The following is a 22,086-nucleotide window of genomic DNA, read 5'->3' on the forward strand; positions in this document are numbered from 1 at the left end:
AAAATCAACTAATATTTACTGATAGCGGGACATAATGTTTTATGTGCCTATATGTAATAAAACTCCATGAAGCCTACAGTCATGCGACAGAAATATGTTTTGAACTAACTGGGTAAGCCAACTGTTGTGGCTCTCAATATGATGTGTGGCCACATGGTATCCATTCCAACACCTCACACTTATTTTTGCCAAGTATCTTGGGTGAGCCTACAGCTGAAAGTTTAAGACACAACAATCAAAATATTGTTGCTTCCTAGTCCTCATTTTGGTTGACTGTCTGTGATGTACTATGCCAGCTGGCAGAATATCTTGCTGAACACTCTACAACCCATGAAGTTACTCGCATAGTATATACAAAATGGTAACGTCAGCCTGTTGCTGCTGGTTCTCCCATAACCCGTGTATCAAAATGTTGCTGTATATGACCTTGGAAGACCGCTATTTTAATTTTCAGGAAGGTGGACCAGCCAGACTTACAGACCAAGGTTCTTCTATTAGCTTCGAGTCCTCAGCAGCACTTCGTCTGCCTATTACAGCCAACGGTCCTGGGGATAAAATAGCATACGATCATCTAATTAAAGATAAATGCATATGGGCAATGGAGCCCAGTTAAGGTTGCACACATGACTGTAAATCTGGCAGTTCCCAATTGTTGAGTGCTTGACTTTGCAGTCAGACGGTGTTTTATTGTAGTTCTTGGATGTAATTGAAGGTAAATTGGGAGAGGAATGATTTGAAATAGGGAGCAACACTAAAGAGAGTTATATGCAGATTTTCATTTCAAGCAGGAAGCCTTGGACTCCAAGGTTTATGGCAACAATAATCTTGCACAAAAACAACAGATGTAACGTAACTTTCTGGCACAAAGTTAGAACGGATTGTATTAGCAAGACAGTTTCAAATGTGGGCATGGCCATGGACCTATATTATGCATCTGACACAATAGTTTAGGTGGATTACACAGGTAACAAGGCAGATCTGACCTTCCATGGCTCTTGACCCCCACACCTCTGTTTTAACCTCTGGCTGGATTACCTTGCTAACTCAAAGGAATTATAAATGATAATGTTCAGTTCTCTGCTTGCATATTTCACTGGCTTTTGCTTCCATGCATTATGTATGTGTCAACACCAGGAAACTGGTCTCCACGTCCAGACAGAATCTTGCACACCTTAGTTAAGATTTGGGTAAATCGAGTCACGAAGGTCCATAATGGTTGCATCAAGGAGATGTATTAAAGTAATCCCATCTTTGCTTTGCTGTCCATTCTGAATGAGTAGTTTACGTTGGCCCTCAGTTTCTTCCTTACATGTTCCATAATTAGCAAACTTTATGCAATCCCAGCCCAATTAATCTCTGGTATACTTCCATTGTCATTAGTGCATCTGACCCATAGGTGAAGCTGTCTTTCCTTCTCTTTTGCCTGGTTTTTGGTGCAGTTAGACCTAGCTCTGCAGTTTTCTTTGCTGTAATTGAACAGGAATACTGTGGGTTCTGGGAGCAGCGTAGCTTAAAAAGTCACATAGGTAAATCCCTTTGTTTACGGACCCATCACAAGTGATAATTTATCTTTGTTTTCTCCATTGGAAAGGAAAGGCACAAGCTGGATATGAAGCAAGACTTGATTTTTTTTCAGCTTATTGATCTCCCTGTGCCTTTCTGAGACTCAGCAGCATTTCCATCAACAGTTCAATTAGAGACTCTTTGGGTTGGGACAGCAGCAGTTGTGGATGTCAAAGAGACCTGTGGAAGAAAGAGGGTGTGATTCACAAAAAAGTCGTTAAACATTTGTTTGTACATAATTAGCTTCTTTTCATTTGCATTTCTTGTGTCACCTGTCACTAATACTGCAAAGGAGGAATGTAGCACTGGTGGAGCAGCAGTGTCTTGGTTATCCATGTATTACATATAGCTGCACAATATGTGAATGCTGTTGGGGACACTGGTGCAATTCTGACAGTCAAATATAACCAGCCAGAGGTTGGACTGTGGAGTAAGGCCCTTCCCAGTATGGCCTATACTCCAAAGGTTGCTCAGCTGTGCAATATTATCTTGAAAATTTATCAGCCCAGGCAGAAAGGTTTTTTCATCAACATTTGCCATAACATTTAAGAGGTTTTAAAGGCAGGTAGGTAAAATAATGGAGACACATTTTTTCCCAGACAGCTGGGACTGCAAGGTTTTGCAAAGCTATATATGTAAGTGATGAATTGGGGTCCCAAAAAGTGAAGAGGGCAGAGTAAGTAAAATAAATATTACTCTCTAGTTGCTGAGGAACTTTACATTTTTCAGGTTTACCCAGGCACTCAATATTTAACGTGGGTTGATCCCCTTTGTAACACTATATTGTATGCTCTTGCTCCTATTGATGTTGACAAGACTTTTACTAGAAGAAGGCTCAAGCTTAAATGGTTGTCATTACTCCATTTTGCCTTCCTTCTTGAGGAAAAAAGCTAGCTTAAAAGCCTCCCAATGAGGCTATTCAACTAAAATACTAGAGAGCTGCTATTTCTATGGGAAGATTGTTCCCGTAGGCAAAGTGTGTGTGTTTGGAACAATCTGTAATTCTGCCTTATTTGTACTGTTTTAACTTGCTGAGAATTTGCTGGGCTGTCCACTAACACTTTCTCACGTTCCCATTGCATAATAGGTAATGGTGCTTTCAGTCCTGCAATTTTCAGCTAAAAGAGCCTGCTATCAAAAGGTGATCAGCAGGGGTATCAAAACCCCCACACGCTTTAATTATTTTTTTGAGGAGAAAACAAATCCATACTCTTCCATTTCCTAGATGCACACAATAACACTTTGTTCTGAAAGTAACATGTTTTAAGACATTCCTTTTTCTTTCCCCCTAAGAAAGCTGTATAGTCGTGGTACACGCTCCTCTGTGCAGGACTGCAGCATTGCCAACTAATAGATATTGTTTGAAGGTAAAGAAACATTAAGCTGCCCAATTGATTTTGTGTGCTATAAACAGAGGGGGCAGGATTAAAATTTTACATGCTCTAGGGGTAGCTAAATCTACTAAATATTGTATGACTGTCTTTTCCATCAATAATTCAAAAAAAACCCCGAGTCCAAAATGACAAAATCTCACTTGGACAGCCATAGCTGCAGGCAGAACAGAAAGAATTTGAGCCAGTTGTGGACTCAGTGTTTTGTTGACTATAAAGGTTGAAGAACACCTGAGGTCCCTGCAGTCATTAAGGGAGAAAAGAGCAGAACAAAGCAGAATACTGCTGCAGATGAGGAAAAGGTGAATTTGTACCTTCAGCACTGCTGTTGTATTGATGGATGTGTGGTTAGTAAATATTTGCTGCAGTGATGTGGTACACTACCCTGAGCTACCGGCTGAGCTTAGAAATTTATTAAATACAATTTTGCCACATTTTCATAAGGGGCAGAGAATATACTAACCAGGGCTTTTGGTCCCTTGATCTCTTTCTACTAGCCTGACTATTAGCCATTTGGTGGGTGCAGAGCCAGAAAGGTAGGTGGAAGGAGTTCGAAGACTGGCTTATCTAAGTGCCCCTGCTGAGTGGGTATCTAAGTGCCCCAAATTCTGTGCGGGGAATGGGTATGTTTTAGTTTATGCAGACTCCTTGTGCACCTTGGACTAATGCAACTGCAGTACCGGAGGAGCTACAAAAGCACCATCCTGTATAGTACAAAGGACTCTGGCTTTCTACCTACACATTATCTTCAGCAGAATGGAGCTCACAGTGGATGAATGTCACTTATTCATACAGGGCTTTGGAAGCCCCAGTTCAGTCACTGGGGAACTGCATTTCTTTTGTGCAATGGATAGCTGTAAGTACACAAGCACATTGAGACAATATACAGTGATACAGAGCTTGATGTCAGACTACGTTAGAAAGACTGTTTCAGATGTAGACATGACCATGGGGCTATATTACACATCTTACACAATAGTTTAGGTGGATTAATGTGATCCATTCATCAGCAACAGATGGTGGATATTGCAGCTATTCTAGTGACTGGTGGTGTATTGTGTCTTGTGGCTGTAGAGACCAATGTTAGACTTACAGGTCCTGCCACGGTGGTCACAGGTGTACCCAGTGATAGTGTTAGGTGCTACTGTACTGACAGGCTGTTTCCTTCAGTCACACCTCTCTTGTAATTCAAGTAACCATTTCTTGTTGTGATGTTGTACTCCATGATTGAGAAGGGAGCGCCACTTTGTCCTGTCTCCTGCTAAGGCTTCCCAAAGGTTTGGGTTTATTCCAAAAGCCTTCATGTCCTGCTTGCCAGATGTCTTTGAAGTACAATTTTGTGTGCTCTATAGGGGTGTGCAAAGCTTTGGTTGCTGATTTGATTCGGCGGAGATTCGACCCGATTCAGTGGCCAAATCTCCGAATCCAAATTGAATCAGGAGATGCTTTAATCTCTCTGAATTGAATCGAACCATCTGAATCGATTCAGAGAGATTTGGAAAGAATTGGTGATTCGGACATAGACACAGCTTTATATATGTTTTTCCTACGTATCTCAAGGTACCAGGCGGCTCATGCAAGCTGAGATGGTGGGGCGGATGGAGTGTCCCACGGGAGTGTGGTGGGGTCCCCAGAGCACTTGGCGGTGGATCCAGAAGTGGACCAGAAGCACTTCTGGGTCCACCAGGGAGCGCATGGGAGACCCCACCCCCCAGCTCAGAGACTGGTGTCTTCTTGGTCTGGGGGCGGGGGTGCATCTGGGGTCCCCTTGTGGCCGATCACTGAGCTGGAGAGGCATGGGGGGGAGTCTCCTGCATGCTTGGCGGCAGACCCGGAAGTGGACTTGAAGTACTTTGGGTCCATTTCCAGGTTTGCCGCTGAGCATGTGGGGGGCCTCCCCGCACTCCCGTGGGATGCTCCATCCTCCCCAGCACTGCAGTATTCACAAGCCACGCCTGGTACCTTGAGGTATGTAGAAAAAACATTTAAAGCGTTGTCTATAGCTGAATCACTAATTCTTTGAATCAGCATCGAATCTTCAGATTTGGATTCAGCTAAATTGAATCAGGACAGTGATCCAAATCAACAAATCGAATCACCATCCCCGATTTGGGCAGAATCCAAATCAGAATCGAATATGGCCTTTTTGCACACCCCTAGTGCTCTACTCTTCTCTCCCCACATGCAGTTTGCCCATAAAGGATGTCCTTTGGGATGCACCCCTCTTCCATTCTTCAAAGATGGCCAAGCCAGCTCAGATGTCACCGTTTGAGTAGTGCAGATGGTTGGCAGGTTGGCTTTGGTGATGACCTCTATGTTGGTAATTCTGTCTTACCACTTGATGTCAAGGATGTGCTGTAAGCAGCATAGGTGGAAGCTGTTCAGCTTCATTTCTTGATATGCATATGTTGACCATGTCTCACTGCTATACATAAAGTGGATTTCAGAGGTAACAAAGCATATCCGAATTTTAATTTCTTTTTCATATTTTTTTTTTGCTATGAATTAAGTTAGGTTCCAGAAAGAAAAGCTGTTTAAAATTGAAAAAAAACTTCAATTTTAAAAAGAGTTGAAATGAAACATTTGGACCATCTCAAAACTTTTTTTTTTAATGTTTCCCAAACAGTTTATTTCTCAAAACTGCCCTTTCCCCTGCAAACAGGTTTTTGTCTTTAATTCATATTTTCCTAATATTTTTTAGAATTATTTAGAAGAAATAACCTGATGTTCACAATAATATATATCCTTAATGTACTAACTATACTATTTTAGCATTTTTCTAACAAGTAAGATTGACACAAAGAATTAAAAAGTTATGAAAAGGTCTGTTAGCTGGATTATGCAATAATAGGGAAGAGAGCTTTTTATGCTGAAACAATCACCTGAATAAAAATCTGCTTTTGCTTCAGTGACTGCTCACTGTTAATTTATCTCCACGAGGCAGGTGAAGTTAAGATGTATGTCTGAAATTTTGTTATTTCAGAGAAGGAGAACAAAAGATACGTCAAACCGCAGTGCAACAGAATAATTCAAGCGGTCAGTGAAAACAACTGCAGATATGTGGATGGATGACTTCAGCAACCACATACTTGCTACTGTATGTGAATTAAGACAAGATGAAGTCCAAAGGAGTGGACCTTATTTCTATATTAAATGAATTATCTGACATTATGGACTTAGTCCAATACTGTTTGAAGTCAATCAAAGTCTTTCCATTGACTTTGGTGGGCTTTGGCTAAAGCCTCATTGCATAGCATCATGCTGGGATCAGGAATATTTGTATTTGCAATGAGATGGCCATTCTTTGATTTTTTTAATCAGGAATGTCTCAGAACACAAAGATTCTACCTGTATCCTGCTGCTTTCTGCTTTACCCTCCCCACTAATACCCCATCCTTTCTGGTCAAGGAAAAGTCTAGATTCCATCAGCTTTGCTCCTGATTCAGCTGCCTTATTGCTGAGCATTGTGCAATTACCTGGAGAAGGAAATTAATTCAGCTGGAAGGAGCTCCGTTAAGCAAAGAGCACCTCTTGCCAAGAGGCTGAGCAGGCAGTACTTCAGTCCCTGTTGGCTTGGGAATAAAAGGAAGAGAATTAGAAATTGAACTTGGCTGTCTTGAATGACAGTGGGATACCTTTCACTGCCAGAAATGCTGCAGTTTCAAGCTGGACAAGTTTCCGGAGTTCTTCCAAAATCTCAGCTTTTCTCCTCCTGACTCAGGCAGGTGAGATGTCTCCCACATCCAGAACCAAACTTCAATGGCTATTTTAGGGTTGTTTTATATTTCTGGTTTCTGACTGCCAGAGTACTCACTTAATATTTTTGGTTAAGATAACAAGAGCTTGAAATATTATATGTGAGTTTGTTCTCCTGAAATATTCCGCCTAGTTTTTATACTATTGTATAGCTTGGCTTGTTACTAAGAAGGAGTTAATCCTGTAATCCTGTGTGCACTTGTATATATTTAACAGGACCACTTACACATGAGTAAAAGGTTGCAGGCTCAGGGTCTTTTGAGCTTGCTGATTTAAAACCTGCTTGTTTCTCAGAGCTCTGTTAAAAGTGCAACTTGTGGAAAGGATGTTCAAACCTAGGCAATAGATAGCATATATAGTAGGGCTGTACAGAGCAGGTAATATTCGATTCGACAGCCATGTCGAATATTAAACCGGGTCCCGCTTTGATTTGCCATCCGTGAGTCAAAGAGGGTCCACTTTGACTCAAGGTCGAAGCTCAGTCGAATATTCCAGCTGCTTCGACTTCCCCATAGGCTATAATGGGGAAGGTCGAAGCTGGCTATAAGTTTGGTATTTCTTGTCTGATCTTGATGAAACATGCAGGAATGGTAGCACCTGAGGAGCCCACAAAGCCTGCCAACTTTCACAGTGATAGGCACAGGGGTTTGGGGGAAACTGCACCGTAGGCTGCTGACAGACAAAACTCGTGATGCAGATGGAGCGAGGAGGGCGGCATTCGCTCCGTCTGCCCCTGGAGCTTGGGGAGCCCGGCAGTGGGAGGCTCACCTTGAGGAACGCCAGCTGCTCCCCCAAACCAGGACCCAAGCAGGTGCTGTGGGGTGTCACGACATCCACAGCCATACTGAACATCCTCTCGTTTGGCATGCTGAACACCCTCTTGGTGGACAGAACAGGTATTTCCGGGCAACTGTGGGCAGATCCGGCCACATCAGGCTGTGGATTGCCCAGTAGCCCAAGGGCTTGCAGTCCAGGGGCTCCACAGGCTCGGCAAGATAGGCAGACACCACCGTGTGAGGGCTGTCTGCCTGTTCCTGGGGTCTGGTGGGTCTGGACCCCCTAATGTTTGCCGTGGCCTTAGCCCATATTGGCAGTGCCTGTGGTGGAGGGCAAGACTGGCTCGGGGATGGGGGGCTGGGTTCAGGCAGTGGATCCCCCTGTTCCACTTCCCCCCACCTCCGCCGCTTCGCCTCCGTCACTTTCTTCATAAGTACCTCCCTCCAGTGACTCGGTGTCTCGCTGCCACATATGGTGCCCTTCACCCTTGGGTCACAGACGGCGGCCAGCATATGCACTGTGTTGGATCCCAAGGGTTCAAGCCTTTTCCTAAAGCCTTCCTTCAGCCACCTCACCAGTGCCTGCACATCTGGTGACACTGGCCTGCCCCATCCAGGAACACTAGCCCCCAGGAAGCTGAGGGGTATCGAGCACAAACTCGCCTGATTCCCCCTCCTTCCCCAGAGCTTCCCTCGCCAGGGCACTGAGATCCAGATCCAGCGCCAGCTCTTCTTCTGGCGCGGGAAGGCTCAGCATAGGCAGTGACACAAGGGTGGAGCATGCTGCTGTGCTGGTTGCAGTTATGGTGGGAGAGGCTGTGGCTGCTGTGTCTGGACACGAGAGAGTCTCAGGCACAGGCAGTGGCTCTGGTGGCACTGCTGCTCCCCCGTCTTTACTGCTTGTAGCAGCCTCATCCCTTGTAGCGGGAGGAAAGAGGCTGCGTCTGAGTTTGGTGGGAGGAGACACTACAGCTTTCCCGCTTGCATCCCTCCTTGTTTCCCTTTGTGCAGGCTGGCCAGTGTGGCCACCTGCCTTTTCACCCCGCTTCATAATGTGTTCCTTTGTATGTAAACTGGAACCTCTAAGTGTGCTGTGTGCTGCGGATTAGATTTCTGGATGTTATGTAAATGTGTTTGTGTGTGTAGATAATATATTGAGAAGTGTTGGTGTGGAAAGAATGAACAATGTATAAAAAAAAAAAAAGTATGTATAAACTAAATTGTTATATATAGAATAGATCCTAGGCTACTTCTAACCCTATCCAATATAAGCGTAACCTAATATGAAAAGTAGTTATAAAATAAGAGCACCAAGTTCTCAGAAATCCCTGTTGCTAGCATTGCAAGCAGGGAATCTGTTGAAGATCAGGGCTTCCAGCTGTTGTGGTCTGCTGCAGAGGTGCTGGAGAACACCAGCAGCTCAGAAACTGACCCCAAGGCAGAAAGCAGGGGAGCGGAAAAACTGCTGCCTTTTATGCATTTTCTCTGTCCCTCCCCCAGAGCCCTGGGATTGGAAGGGACCTCAGAGACTGCTGACAGGTCACTGGCCAGCCACACATGTCAGTCATGAAAGCACTCCTTCCCCCTTACCCCCTCCCTCCCCTTACTTTCCTTTTTTCCCCCCCCCCAGGGATCCAGTATAGGCAAGTCGAATATTCGACCCGCACTGTTAATATTCGACTTCAGGTATTGGATTTGACAGCTATTCGACCAGCTGCTATTCGACTCGACTTTAACTTTTCAAGGTCGAATATGTCAAATATTTGTCAAATCAAATATTACATCGAAGCTTTGCATGGCCCTAATATATATTGTTCAAATCTCTGAAAACTTCTGATAGACTGGGTGCATCTACACAAGATGCTAAAAGCACAGTAGACTAATTCTACTGCACATTAACACAACACAGTGCTAATGTACAGTAGAATTAATCTAATCTGCATTAGCTGCAAGTAAAGGATGTGCACCAGAGCTACTCTACAGTAGCACTGATTAGGGGTTGTCTACACATGTATTTCTGTGCGCCTAAACTTAATGCACCTTTGTTTAAGGTGATTTAAGCGCATGTCTATACGTGGACGTGCTGATGCACAATATGGTGCATTCAATTTAGGCGCAAATAGATAAATTGCATTAGCACACGTGCAAAACACTAATTGCATTAATGCAGTGTATATCCATTAAAGGGAACTGCATTAATGTGCATTAACCCATCTACACATTCACTAATGCAACTTAGCTATTTGTGCATAAATCTGATACCTGGTTTATGCAGGTATCAAATTTAGGCTCAAATAACCTAAAATTGCCATATTTAAGGTGTGTTAAGGGTGTGCACATGTAGATGCCTGCCCTTAATGTGCCTTAAATTGGGTTAATGTGCATTAAAAGTGCATGTGTAGACATGCCTATGGCGCATTAAGTTTAGTACCTGTAATAATAGGTTTAGTACAGGTACTAAACTTAATGCACTGTAATTATGGTGTATTAATGCCTGTGTAGACGTGCCCACTGGGTCTCTGTCCAAGGCTCATAGAAGTAACTGGATCAGGCCCCGGCTGGATTGAACAAAGGACCAAAAGAAAACCTGGATCTGATTCCAGCTCAATGGTGACTTTGTCCAAGTCATTTTGCCTTTTCCAGAGTAGCAATCCTCAACATTTTAAAATTTGAGACATGACTTGGAAAATGCCAGCTCTTCATTTTCACATTTTTCAACTGCAGAAAATAATAGAGCACTTCTTATGGTGTGAAAAACTCACAAAGGTCACAGCAGGGTAGAATGATTTTCAGCACTATGGAATCATGTTTGAAATCTTTGGGTTTATCGTGTTAATCATGTGTGCATATCTAATAGTACTAATATTGCATGGTAATCCATGACACCCTTAAAAGGATCTTAAGGCACCCAAGGTGCTCTGGCACCCTGGTTGAGAATCGCTGTTCTAGAGTCTAATGTACATAGCATCACTATCTTCTGCATTCTTCAACAAGTGTCTTCTATTTTTTCAAGACTCTGTACACCCCCACGTATGTCCCTACTACTGTTTCCTACATTGTTGTTGAAGCCAGCGGGGGTCTATGGATAAGACCCGTAAGACATTTTATGAGAGATTACTAAACAATGTATTTAAAACACATATTGCCAGAATTTCATTTTAGTATGCTTTAGAGTCTTTGCTCCTGCTAACAGATGGCTAGCTTTTAAGTAAATCTATATTAAATGAGTAATTAATGAAATAGGTAGTTTCAAAAACAGTATTTTACTTTAAGCTTCGCTGCTAAGGATATAAGTGCTATATTCCCTTTAACATTTTGTGTCGGCATTATATACTTCCCTTACCCTTTTATGCAATTATACGTACAAATTATTCACGTTTGGTCTTCAGAAGCTCTGAAAAGTTATGTCTCATGAGTCAGCATGTAATTTCCTTCTGCACAAATTGCAGAATTATGCAATGAAGCTAAGTACAGAGAATAATGCTAATTTACAATTGAATTCCTATGGATTTACGTATTACAACCACATTAATGCTGAAGGAATCCACAATATTGTCAAATAGGTTAATAATGGTTACTGTTAGCACAGTGAATGCCAGAGGAATTAATAATGATTAGCCACTTACTTGAAATGTATGCAAAATTATGCAGTTACCTTGAAATTAAGAAATAATTTTACATCAATATTTAAAATATTGTTGTGGGAGCTGGAAAATGAATGTGCTTCTTTGTTAGGAAGTTACCTGTGCAAAAAATGCACTACTGTATTACAGCCTGATCTGAAGCCCTTTCCAGTCAATGGACTGCTTTAGGGCTTTGAATCAGATGCCAAGTACTTTGCTTGAAGTAGGTATAAACCTTCCTAATGAGTTCTGCCTACATTTGAAAGCAATGCAACTATTTACTTATAATAACAGAATCTCCTTTTTCTTTCCTTCTTATTTCCTCCTTCTCCATTACTTCCCTTCTCATGATTCACCTAGTTGTATAGACTTCCTTTGCTGTTCTTTTCCCTCTGTTGTCCCAATACATAGCACCAACTCTGACCAAATCCTATTGAATCTTCCTCCACTCCACTGTAAAAATCTAATTTTGAATCTTCATCTTTACTACTATGGGTCATCTCCCACCTCTACTCTACAGGGTGCCTCTCGATGTGCAGGGAAGCTGCTCTGACAATCGCAGCTTGTCAGAGCAGACTCAGTTAATCAAGTCTTCTGAAACATGCTAATTAGCATGCTCTAGCAGCCTCTATGTCTCATGTATCAGAATCCCTGCGCTTCAAAATGGCAGCAGGAGGGCTTTAACTAAAGCTCGTTGAATGAGCTGTCCTATACCAGGGACCAAACTTTTGTCCACAATGGAAAAACCCTGCTAACTTCACTGGACTTTGAACCAGACCTTATCTGGCTTATCTGCCCTCAGTCTAATCGCTTTCTAAACCTCAGTTCATTTTTAGAAGTCTTCCAGGGATGAATCACCAACATCAGATCTTGGGTACGCACAGACATTACACTTATAGCAACCTAACAAGGGTTAGGTCCATCTAAGTGCTGACCTGACACTTGAGGATGTTAGGCTGGGAAAAAAATGGCTGGCTTTATCTAAGTTAAAAATCTCCTGAAGAGGTGAACTAAGACCCGGCTAGGCAAAGCCTTGGCTGGGATGATGTACTTGGGGCTGGTCCTGCTTTGAGCAGGGGGTTGGACTAGATGACTTCCTGAGGTCCCTTTCAACCCTAATTTGCCGATTCTGTGATTCCTTTCAGTGCCTTCATCTTCCTTAGTTTGTGCAGCACTAGGCACATTGGCACTGGAACTAAAAAAGAACCAGGCCTATTAAGGACAGGGATGAGGTTCCAGAAATCATTAGACTTGTGATCCAAGCCAGCACGCATATTCCAGTCTCCAGGCCTGAAAAGCTGAATGGGTTTGTAGCTTGTCATTCTCCCCTTGTACTCGGCCTTGGTGAGGCCGCAGCTGGAGTACTGCGTCCAGTTTTGGGCTCCACAATTCAAAAAGGATGTGGAGAAGCTTGAGAGAGTCCAGAGGAGAGCCACGCGCATGATCAGAGGTCAGGAAAACAGATCTTATGATGACAGGCTGAGAGCCATGGGACTCTTTAGCCTGGAAAAGCGCAGGCTCAGGGGTGATCTGATGGCCACCTATAGGTTTATCAGGGGTGACCACCAGGATCTGGGGGAACGTTTGTTCACCAGAGCGCCCCAAGGGATGACGAGGTCGAACGGTCACAAACTCCTGCAAGAGCGTTTCAGGCTGGACATAAGGAAGAATTTCTTTACTGTCCGAGCCCCCAGGGTCTGGAACAGTCTGCCAGCGGAGGTGGTTCAAGAACCTACATTGAGCACCTTCAAGAGTAAATTGGATGCTTATCTTGCTGGGATCCTGTGACCCCAGCTGACGTCCTGCCCTTTGGGCGCGGGGCTGGACTCGATGATCTCCCGAGGTCCCTTCTAGCCCTAATGTCTATGAAATCTATGAACCCCAGGTGTTATAAGGTTGTGATCACTCTGTTCTTTTCATTTCCCTACATGGAAGGGGATGCTGGCTAAACTTGGGAAAGGGATGGCGTTGCAGTATGGAAAATGAGTGGATCCCAATATAGCAAAGTTTAAGATCTCTTGATCCACTACATTAATCTGCTAAACTGTTCAGACGCCCAGTATACAGTTGTGATACGAGGTTAGAATTCAACTTGTTGGGTCTCCACGTTCCCATACAAATGCATGTTGAGAAACAAAAATAAAACTGACTGTATTATAATCGGATTATAGATTGGTGTGGCAAGCCTTATTTAGGTCTTTCCCGAGGACAGAATGCAAATAGCAAGCATCCTGGGGAGTAGGGAAGGCAAAGAAAAGCTATTGAAAATGCATGAGGTTTGCCATTTATACAAGCATTAATATTTAACTTCCCTTTTTCACAGGCTATTACCACTTGAATCTGTGAGATGCCAGGGCTTGCCTATTTTGGCTGAAACAGATTTGATCCTGGCAGCCTTGAAAGGTGCTCAGATTTGATTTTCCTGAGTACATACCCATGCAATGTGTCTAAGGCCAGTTCAGAAGCATTTAGCCCTCCTCCTAGGGAACCTTTCCATTGATTTCAATGGGCATTGCGCTTGGCCTTTGCTGGAGTAGCCAGCAAGGCTCATCTTGCCCTCCCCTTAAAGACAGGGCTCCTTGCATCAGCAGCAGGAGTCTGCATTATTGCACTGACCATAAAATAATTGACTTTCCTAATTAGCTGAGCCTGATCAAAGTGTGTGGGCACAGCTGCACATAAAACAAAATCAGGAATTCCCCCTTGCTTAAACAGAAAGAGATGCAGGAGGAGGAAAAGGAAGGAAGAAAGAAAAGACACGCTTATTCCTTTTTGCTTCATTCAGTGCTGCTGTTCAGCTGCTCTCAAGATGAATGCTGTAGTAGGTTATTTCTGGGCTATCCCCAGTGTGTGTAAACAAAGTTAAGAGTTATGATTTTGTGCACTGGAAGAAAAAGAGTTAATCCATGACACCGCCTGGTCTCTGAATAAGCAAATGGCTAATAAGCTAATTCAAGCAGGCAGCTGGGTTTCTTTCTTTACCAGGAGAAACAAAAACACATTCAGGCTTTGATTTAGGACAACCTTTTGATGAACAGGAATGGTATAAGGAAAATATTCTTCTAGCCAATTTGCACATTTTATGGGGATCCGTCTAGGAGGTGGCTGTTACAGGAAGATAAGGATTCTAATTTTGTAATTGAGTGCACTCTGAAAAGACAATTAGGAGCTAATGTGATAAGTAATTGTAAATTATAACAGCAGAAGAAACCCGATTCATAGTCCTCTGTGAAACCTGTATTTGTGCATTCAAATGATGTGTCTGTACTTTTATTCCCTCTTGAACGTACATTTTATTTATTAAATGGGTGTGTGGGGGGGAATAAGGTTTCTGCAGAGTTTTGATTAAAACCTCAAAATTAAAAAATGTTTGGAGTGCAAATATCTCAAGCTTATATTCTTAGGACAGGCTAGGAACAGTACTAGGTGGGACAATAATTTTGGCCCCCCTGTTGGGAACAAGAACAGCCTGGGTCTGATTTGGAAAAGTGCCTGAATATTCCCTCCAAAGTTTGCAACAAGTTGTAGGGACTCACTTTGTATCAGTGTCAGGAATACAGTGTTCAAGTACAATCAGGAGAGCAGGTGATAACACAACTCACTATAACACAGCTCACCACCTATCCCAAGCTGGGGACAGGGGAAGAAGCTTTGGGCTAGGGGCAGACATTACACATAAACTGGTTTAAGTGATCAGAAACTGGTTTAAACCTGTAACAGAACATAAGTTCAGTGCACATAAACCAGCTTCAAATGTTCGAAAGTGGTTTGAGATAAATCTGGCTGAATATAGTATCAGTCTTAACCAATTGAGCTCAAACCAGTTTATGCAACTTTTGTCCCTCATAGGTGAAGGGGGCAGGGAGTAGGGTTATTCCCTGCTCCCTCCGGCGTCCAGTGGAGGGGGCAGGCGGGGGCTTATTCTGCCACTTGCCCCATGCACAGAGCAATTGGTGGTGGCGATCAGACCCCTCTGCAGTCCCTTGGGGGCAGAGGGGACAATAATTCCTCTCCTTGCCCCTTCTGTCTTAGGGGCCATGCCGGCTGGCCAGACTACACCCTGCTGCTGCAGCCGGGTGGGGGGGGGTGTGCTTGGAGGACCTTTGCTCGGGTCGGTGGGCCAAGGAGGGGGGAATTAAACCCTTCCCTTTCCTGTTCAGTCTAGGCTACTGCCAGAGCCTGGCTATGCCCCTGCCATGAGCAGCCAGCAGAGAAATACAGGTCCATGCTGGTGGGATGGGGGGAGAGGGAATAAACCTCTTCCCTGCTCCCTTCCAGGGCTGGTGTCTAGCCAGACACCACCCCTGCCTGTCCCTGCTCTGGCTGGGGAGCAGAGGGGTGAGGCCAGCCCTGCCCCACTGCAGTAGCGAGCATAGCCCCGCTCAGACAGCACGCTGCAGGTGGGGAAAGCTGCCGCAGACTGCATAGGGTGAGCAGTGGCAGCAGCGGTGCTGGGGGGGTTTAGGGGTTGATGACCCCCTCCGAGCCTCAGTGCTGCCATGTGCCTTACACAGTCTGAGGCAGCTCTGACCCCTTGCTTGTGACCCCCACTGGGAAGAGGCCCATGCTCCAGGGCACCAAGACAGGGGCTGAAGCCCCTATCAGGGCCCTGTCTCCTTGCCACTCCAGCAGCTGTGTATGGGCATGGTCAGAGGCCAGCTGGCAGCGTCCCTTAGGTGAGGGGCCAAGGAGCATGGTTATTCCCCCCTCCCTCCAGCGTCTGGTAGAGATGGCAGGATGGGGACTAGTCCACTGCTTGCCCCATGCATGGAGAAATTGGTGGCGGCAGTTGGGGTGGGTAGACCCCAGCTGTGGTCCCCTGGAGGCAGTGGGGATAGAGGGGGGAATCACCCCCCTCCATGCCCCCTCTGCCTCAGAGGCCATGCCCCCACTGCTGTGGCAGTGAGGAGGGAGTGTTCAGCAGACCCTGGCTCTGGTTCATGCCGGTGGGTCTCAGGGAGGATTTCAACCCCACCCCCCGGCCAGTTCAGTCCAGGCGACTGCTGGGGCTGGCCACACCCCTTAGTACATCTTCCCTGCAGCTGAGGGCATGCTCTAGTGTGCCCCTCCTCCCCTGGCTCCTGGCCTGAGAAACTGCAGCCATGTGCCTGTATTTCCTCAGTCCAGAGGGAATGTCTGTGCATCTGCAAATTGGTTCAACATAGACTAATTAGACTAATCTGCAAAGATTGAATCAATTTAGACTCTGGCTTTTTGAATGTCTGTCCCTAGCCTTAGGGTCCAGTTCTGTAAACCCTTACTCAGTTTAGGCACATGCGTGATCCCATGGGTGTGAAACTCAGAAGGCTTCGAGTTGAAGAAAGATTGTCCAGTAGTTACGGGGCTATCCTAGGATGTGGGAGGCTTTGTGTTCAAATCTGTGATGTGTTGGACACCTGTTCTGGCCTTAGTCAGTCCATCTCTTCATCCTTCAATTTCTCATCCATAATGCAGGGGATGATAGTGAGGTGCTGTGGTGACGGAGACCATTTAAATATTTTACAAATACAGACCCTGTAGCTGAGGCTGCTTTAACAGTATCTGTCTGTTTGGGTCTGGACTGGCTTTCTACAGAGTCCCCCTTGGAGTGACAGTCATGAGTACATGTATCCAAGTGTATATCCTTCTCCAGCCAAATCTGAAGCTTCCAGGACCCCTGACAAACACGGCTGCAGCAACTAGTCATTTGGGATTCAGCTGGTTGCGTATGAGCTCACTTTCTGCAATGTTTAGTCAGCTCTGCTTTTCAATTCTTCTTAGCTGTATGTGTAAACTACTTGAGCCTCCTTCCTAAGGGTTTTAACATGCTTTTATAATCAAACATCAAAGAAGTTTCAGGTAGCTGAAAGTAAAAACAAAAAGTTGCCAAGGGTCCACCAAAGTGCTTTGCTTTATTAGCTTCCTCCTGGTTCATGAGTCAGTCCTCCTCAGGACTGATTTATTAATTAATTTACTGGAGAGTTATCTAGAAACATGTTGAAAAAAGAATCACACGGCAAAAAGAAAGGGAGTCTAAAAATCCCCCAGCCTGCTTAGCTGAACTGGGTTCCTGCTGATCTGTAAATGGAATTGTAAGGTGAAAAATGCACACTGAGTACTTTTCCATGATTGTAGGCTGGGTGCCTTGATCAATGGGAAATGCATTGGGATTTCAAGATATGAGGCACAATACTTCCTTTTGTGGGGCAGGTAGCAATTTATCCCTGGTTTATAGCACCAGCAAATAATATCAATCTCTGCACTGGTCCCAAATATTAGATAGAGCAAAGGAGCTGCATGCTTCCTGCCTTTCCATGCCTCATGCCATTGGCTTGCTTTAAGGCTGTCTCTCTCTGGGACTTGGTTACGTGATGGCTGCCATATTGACTGAGAGAGGGACCAAGAACCAATACCAAAAGCATGAGCCAAAAGTCAAGAGATATCTAGTTGGGGCTGTAACAGGCTCACAGTTGCTGCTGAATGTCAGGGGTGGGGGACTTATAAAAGGCATTCACAAGTTGGTTGTAATAATTTCTGGTTGCCTAGAAACAAGGTATCAAATAGCCTGCATGAGGGGGGCATATGGGAGTGTTCCTATTCTCCTGTCCTCTTATGACATTACTAGCAAATTGCCCATCAAAAATGATGGCGGGGGGAGACAGAGTGCCACCACCCTGCACCACTGCCACCTCCCAGGAGCTTGCATGTGATGGCCACTGCTGCCACCCACTGCCCTGCCCTCCGCTGCCGCTGCTCCGCATCCAGCCGCTTGCCACCCCACCCACTCTATGCCTCACCCCACACCATCCCCGCCGCTCCACATCTGCCCCGCACCACCCACCCCTCCTCCCCCCTGCTCCGTGTCTGCCTGGCCCTGTCCATTGGAGCCATGCCCCACCCGTCATCCTTGATAGGCATTCTTGATGCAGCACTGGCTGGAGCCCCATGCTCCCCAAAAGCATTACGGACAGACGGATAGACACACAGACAGACGGACTAAGCCCTTTATATATATATAATATTCCAAGTGGTAGTCTAGCCTGAAGTGATTATATCTGCATGTTTGTTAAAAACAGTGAGCAAACAACAAAAAGGAAAAGAAAAACCCCATGAAAACTCCTGCAGGAGCAGGGAATAAAATAAAAGATAAATTTTAAAAAATCAGTAGTTTACCAAGGTGTCTCCTGTGCTGCATCTGGGCCTGTGGATCAGTTCTACTCAGTATTTTTATTCTCTTTATTTTATTAAGTTGATTCAAGCTCAGATCTGGTATCAAAGGACAGGGACATTTTGTGCTAGATACAGTGTTTGGCTGGAAATAACAAAGTCAGTCGTTGCTCTCTTATTTCTGATCTGAGTCTATGGGCAAAAGCCAAGAAGGGATAGAATTTTTCATCTTATAAATCCAGACTTTTATTCCTCATTTCTAGTAGGCTTATTTCTTTATCTGGAAAATCAGGTAGAAATATAGTCTGTGCCATAGTTATCCCTATGTATTTTATCTAATCTAATTTATCTAAGGTATTTCTAGGCTGCCCATCACAATAGCATCTAAGTATTATTTTATACCTCCAGAAGAACACGTAACACTTCTTAACCTAAATACACTTGTTTTTGACTTTTAACTTCAGCAGGATTGGCAGAAACTCTCAGTAAACTCAATAGGATCCAATACTTCTTTCTCTGCAGGAACTTCCACAATTCAGATAGTCTTGACCTTAGTTGATAGTTGAGTTGTTCCAGGCATTGTTTCCCCCCAGTATTGGATCATTTTAAGAATAGGTGATTTATTTTGATGTATAACTCTTTTGTTCCTTAACTATCCTTTTGGCTATTAGGTCTTCTCTTCAGGTCTATTCAACAACCAAGTTATTAAACTTGCTAAAATACATGTTTTTATTGTTTTTCCCTAACCTGGATATGGAAGACATGACTTGTTTAGCAGTAGACACATTTTATTGTACTATTTCTCTTGTTCTAGTGCCTACATCAGGCTTACTCCAGTGTCTTTGGTCTCTGACATAACTACGGTAGCTTTAAAAAAACACAGCATTTCTCTTTGCTTATAAATGTGTTTTATTATGGTATTTTTTAATGAGCTTTATACAGCTTCAATCTCTTTGCCAGAGAGAGATTTCATTTCTTATATTTTATTTATTTCATAGTATGTTGAATTTTACCCTTTCCTTCTTAATTCTTTAGTGGTATTCTTTATAGGTATTAGTTCATTCTTTACTGGTATTAGATGTTTTTAACTGGGGAAAAAAGGGAGAACCTTTAATGACACTTTTGCAGTACCCCCATTTTTTAACTAGTTGAGAGAGTGGTAGATCTTTTTCATTTAAAAAATAAAGGGAGGGTTTTTTCATGCAAAAAAAAATGAAATGCCACAAAAAATCTCTCCTCCACCCCTTTTTATGATCTCCTCTAATTTCTATAGCTAACACAAGTTCTGGTATAGCTTTTTGATTTATATTAGACACATCGATCATATTGTAAGTATTTTGAATATGACGGTTGAGGCAATAAAATACTTCTGTAGGAATCCAGTGACAATTACAATGCATTTGTGCATGGAAAAATCTCAGCTTCTCTGATTATAGATATATGGATTAGAGTATTTTTCATAGGATGTCATTGCAGAGCCTGTAACAACAGTGACCAGCTGCGCCGCGCAAGTCAGTGCGACTGGAGCCAAGGGAAACCTGCACGTGAGTGAGTGGTCCCTCATGACTACCCTATTCATAATAAATGAAGAGTTACCCCTTTAAAAGACAAAAGGAGTCAGCTTGCACATGGTGGTTCCAATCTTTCATGGGCTTCATAATGGCCCGGTTATGGCCCTGGGTTCTCAGCTTTGTCCTAGAAATAGATGATGAAATCTAATACTGGGAGGGGTGGAAGGAGAAGTGCGATTAGCTTCACTGCTGAGATCATACTGGGGCTTAATATGTGACAGGTTCGATAGATTGACTACTTTAGTTTCCCCAGTCGAGAGTCTCAGAACTGTTGCAGAAATGGCCGCGCCAGTTTTAACAGGTGCCAAACCTACAGCAATTTTGTGCATCAGCATTTTTTTCGCTTGACAGTAAAGCTAAAGCACTAGTGCAAACTGCTAGTACATGGAGCTGTTAGTGCCACCATAAAAACAGCAATGTAGGAAAATAGCCGTAAGCGGGGAACGGTTGAGTAGTTTCAGCATTATTATATTGTACCTCCAAACACTGCCAGTGTGGGAGATCTGAACAGTCCCAAATGCCATCTTTCTGTTCTGAGTCCTGCTGATACACGGGAAAGGGCCATGCGGTTACTTTGCTGTGAATGTGCTGCTATGGCCTGATTTGTCATAGAAAGCCTTGTCTCCTGTGTGCCGCATCCAGTTCCCTATTCAAAGCTCCTGAGGGTGGTGTTGAGGTGCAGTTACTGCTCTTCTACAAGACAGCTTTCTTCAGTCCACATTATTTCTTCTACTGCCTGTAGATATCTCTTCGACGAGGCTCTGCCACAGTCAGCAGAACTCAAAAGACAAACAATAAGAGAAAAAAAAATATTTGTAGTATATGCTTACTGTACTGGAAGAATAACGCGGCCTGTTTAATCTTGTATTGATGCAAGAGTTTGTGGCTATATAGATTACTTAAGTCTACAGGCAGGTTAGTGTGGAAAAAAATGGTACCTATGCATGTTTTTCACCAATGCCAGTTGCCTGTCCGCACAGCCAGTTGGTAGTTATGCCATTCTTCTGCTTTATCTCTGAATGTCTCAGCAGCATATCTGCATTCATAGCTGATCAGCACAGCCTAATATGGTAATGTTACTCCTGTTAATTCAGCCTAAGGACCTAATCCAGGTAGATATGATATCAGTGGGATGACTTCAGTGGGACTTGTACCATGCCTTATGGGTATGCAGAAAAAGAATGTATTCCAAGACAATGCTTAGCAGGTGTATAGTTCAAAAGCTGAATTGTTTGTAGTCTTCCAAAGACCACTGGGCACTGAATAATACAAAAACCGTGTGCCGAAAGCCATGGCAGAATTTCAAGTACAGCTATTTGATACAACATAATTTCTCTGAAAAACATCTAGTTTTGTTCAGCTTTCATAGATTCTGTCAATTAAAGACCATCTTAGCGGGGAAAGCTTACAAAATCACAACAAATTAACTGTGCATGCTGGAGATTTATCTCCACTTCTGTGGCACACCTTTTTGTGGCATTCAGTTTAAAAAAAGCATTTAGCATGTGCTTAAAAATGATGAATAATATTTTAGACTTTATCTGGTATAAAGATTTGTGTCACTATTGAAAATTGGACTAATGGACGTTAAAAAAACAAAACAGGTAGTTGCTTCAGATATCTGCTCTGGCCACATCTGATTTTGCCCTTCTAATAAATACACCCAGTTCCTCTACTTCCCTCTTTTGTTCCAGCTGGAAGTGAGTTAGTGCAGGTTTTGACCTCCCTTGTGAATAGTCACCTCTTCTGGTCAGTGCCTGTATGGGGTCGGAGGGGAGATGGAGTCGTATTTTAGGTCAGGCCAATATTATTTATCAAGGGTTGCCAGTCCCCAGCTAGAACCACAGTGGAGTGCAGGAGGCTTCAGCGTAGCTTGACATGAAGTTAAAGGTGCCATGAGCTTCCTCCAAGTGACACTTTGATCACAAACACGATAATAACAACAGCCTTAAAACATCACAAACTGACAGGTTGTCTTCAGGAAGAGGGCAGGGGGAGAAAGCATTTTTGACAAGTCATGTCCTTAGACATAACAAGAAGCGATCTTGAGACCAACCCCTGCAGCCAACCCCGCAAACCTGGGTTTTCCATTCTGACCCATCTCTGCAACCCACTGAGCAATGGTATCCCTGGGGAGGCCCATCCAGACAGCTATGCAACCGAGCTGTGATACATCCTATTTCTGTCTGGGAGACTACATAAAGTAAATTAGCAAATGGTATAAAAATGATGACTGGTGCAAAATGAAACCTACTTGGAT

Source organism: Crocodylus siamensis, chromosome 12 (assembly GCF_052110815.1).
Source record: "Crocodylus siamensis isolate JL-2025a chromosome 12, ASM5211081v1, whole genome shotgun sequence".
NCBI lineage: Eukaryota > Metazoa > Chordata > Crocodylia > Crocodylidae > Crocodylus > Crocodylus siamensis.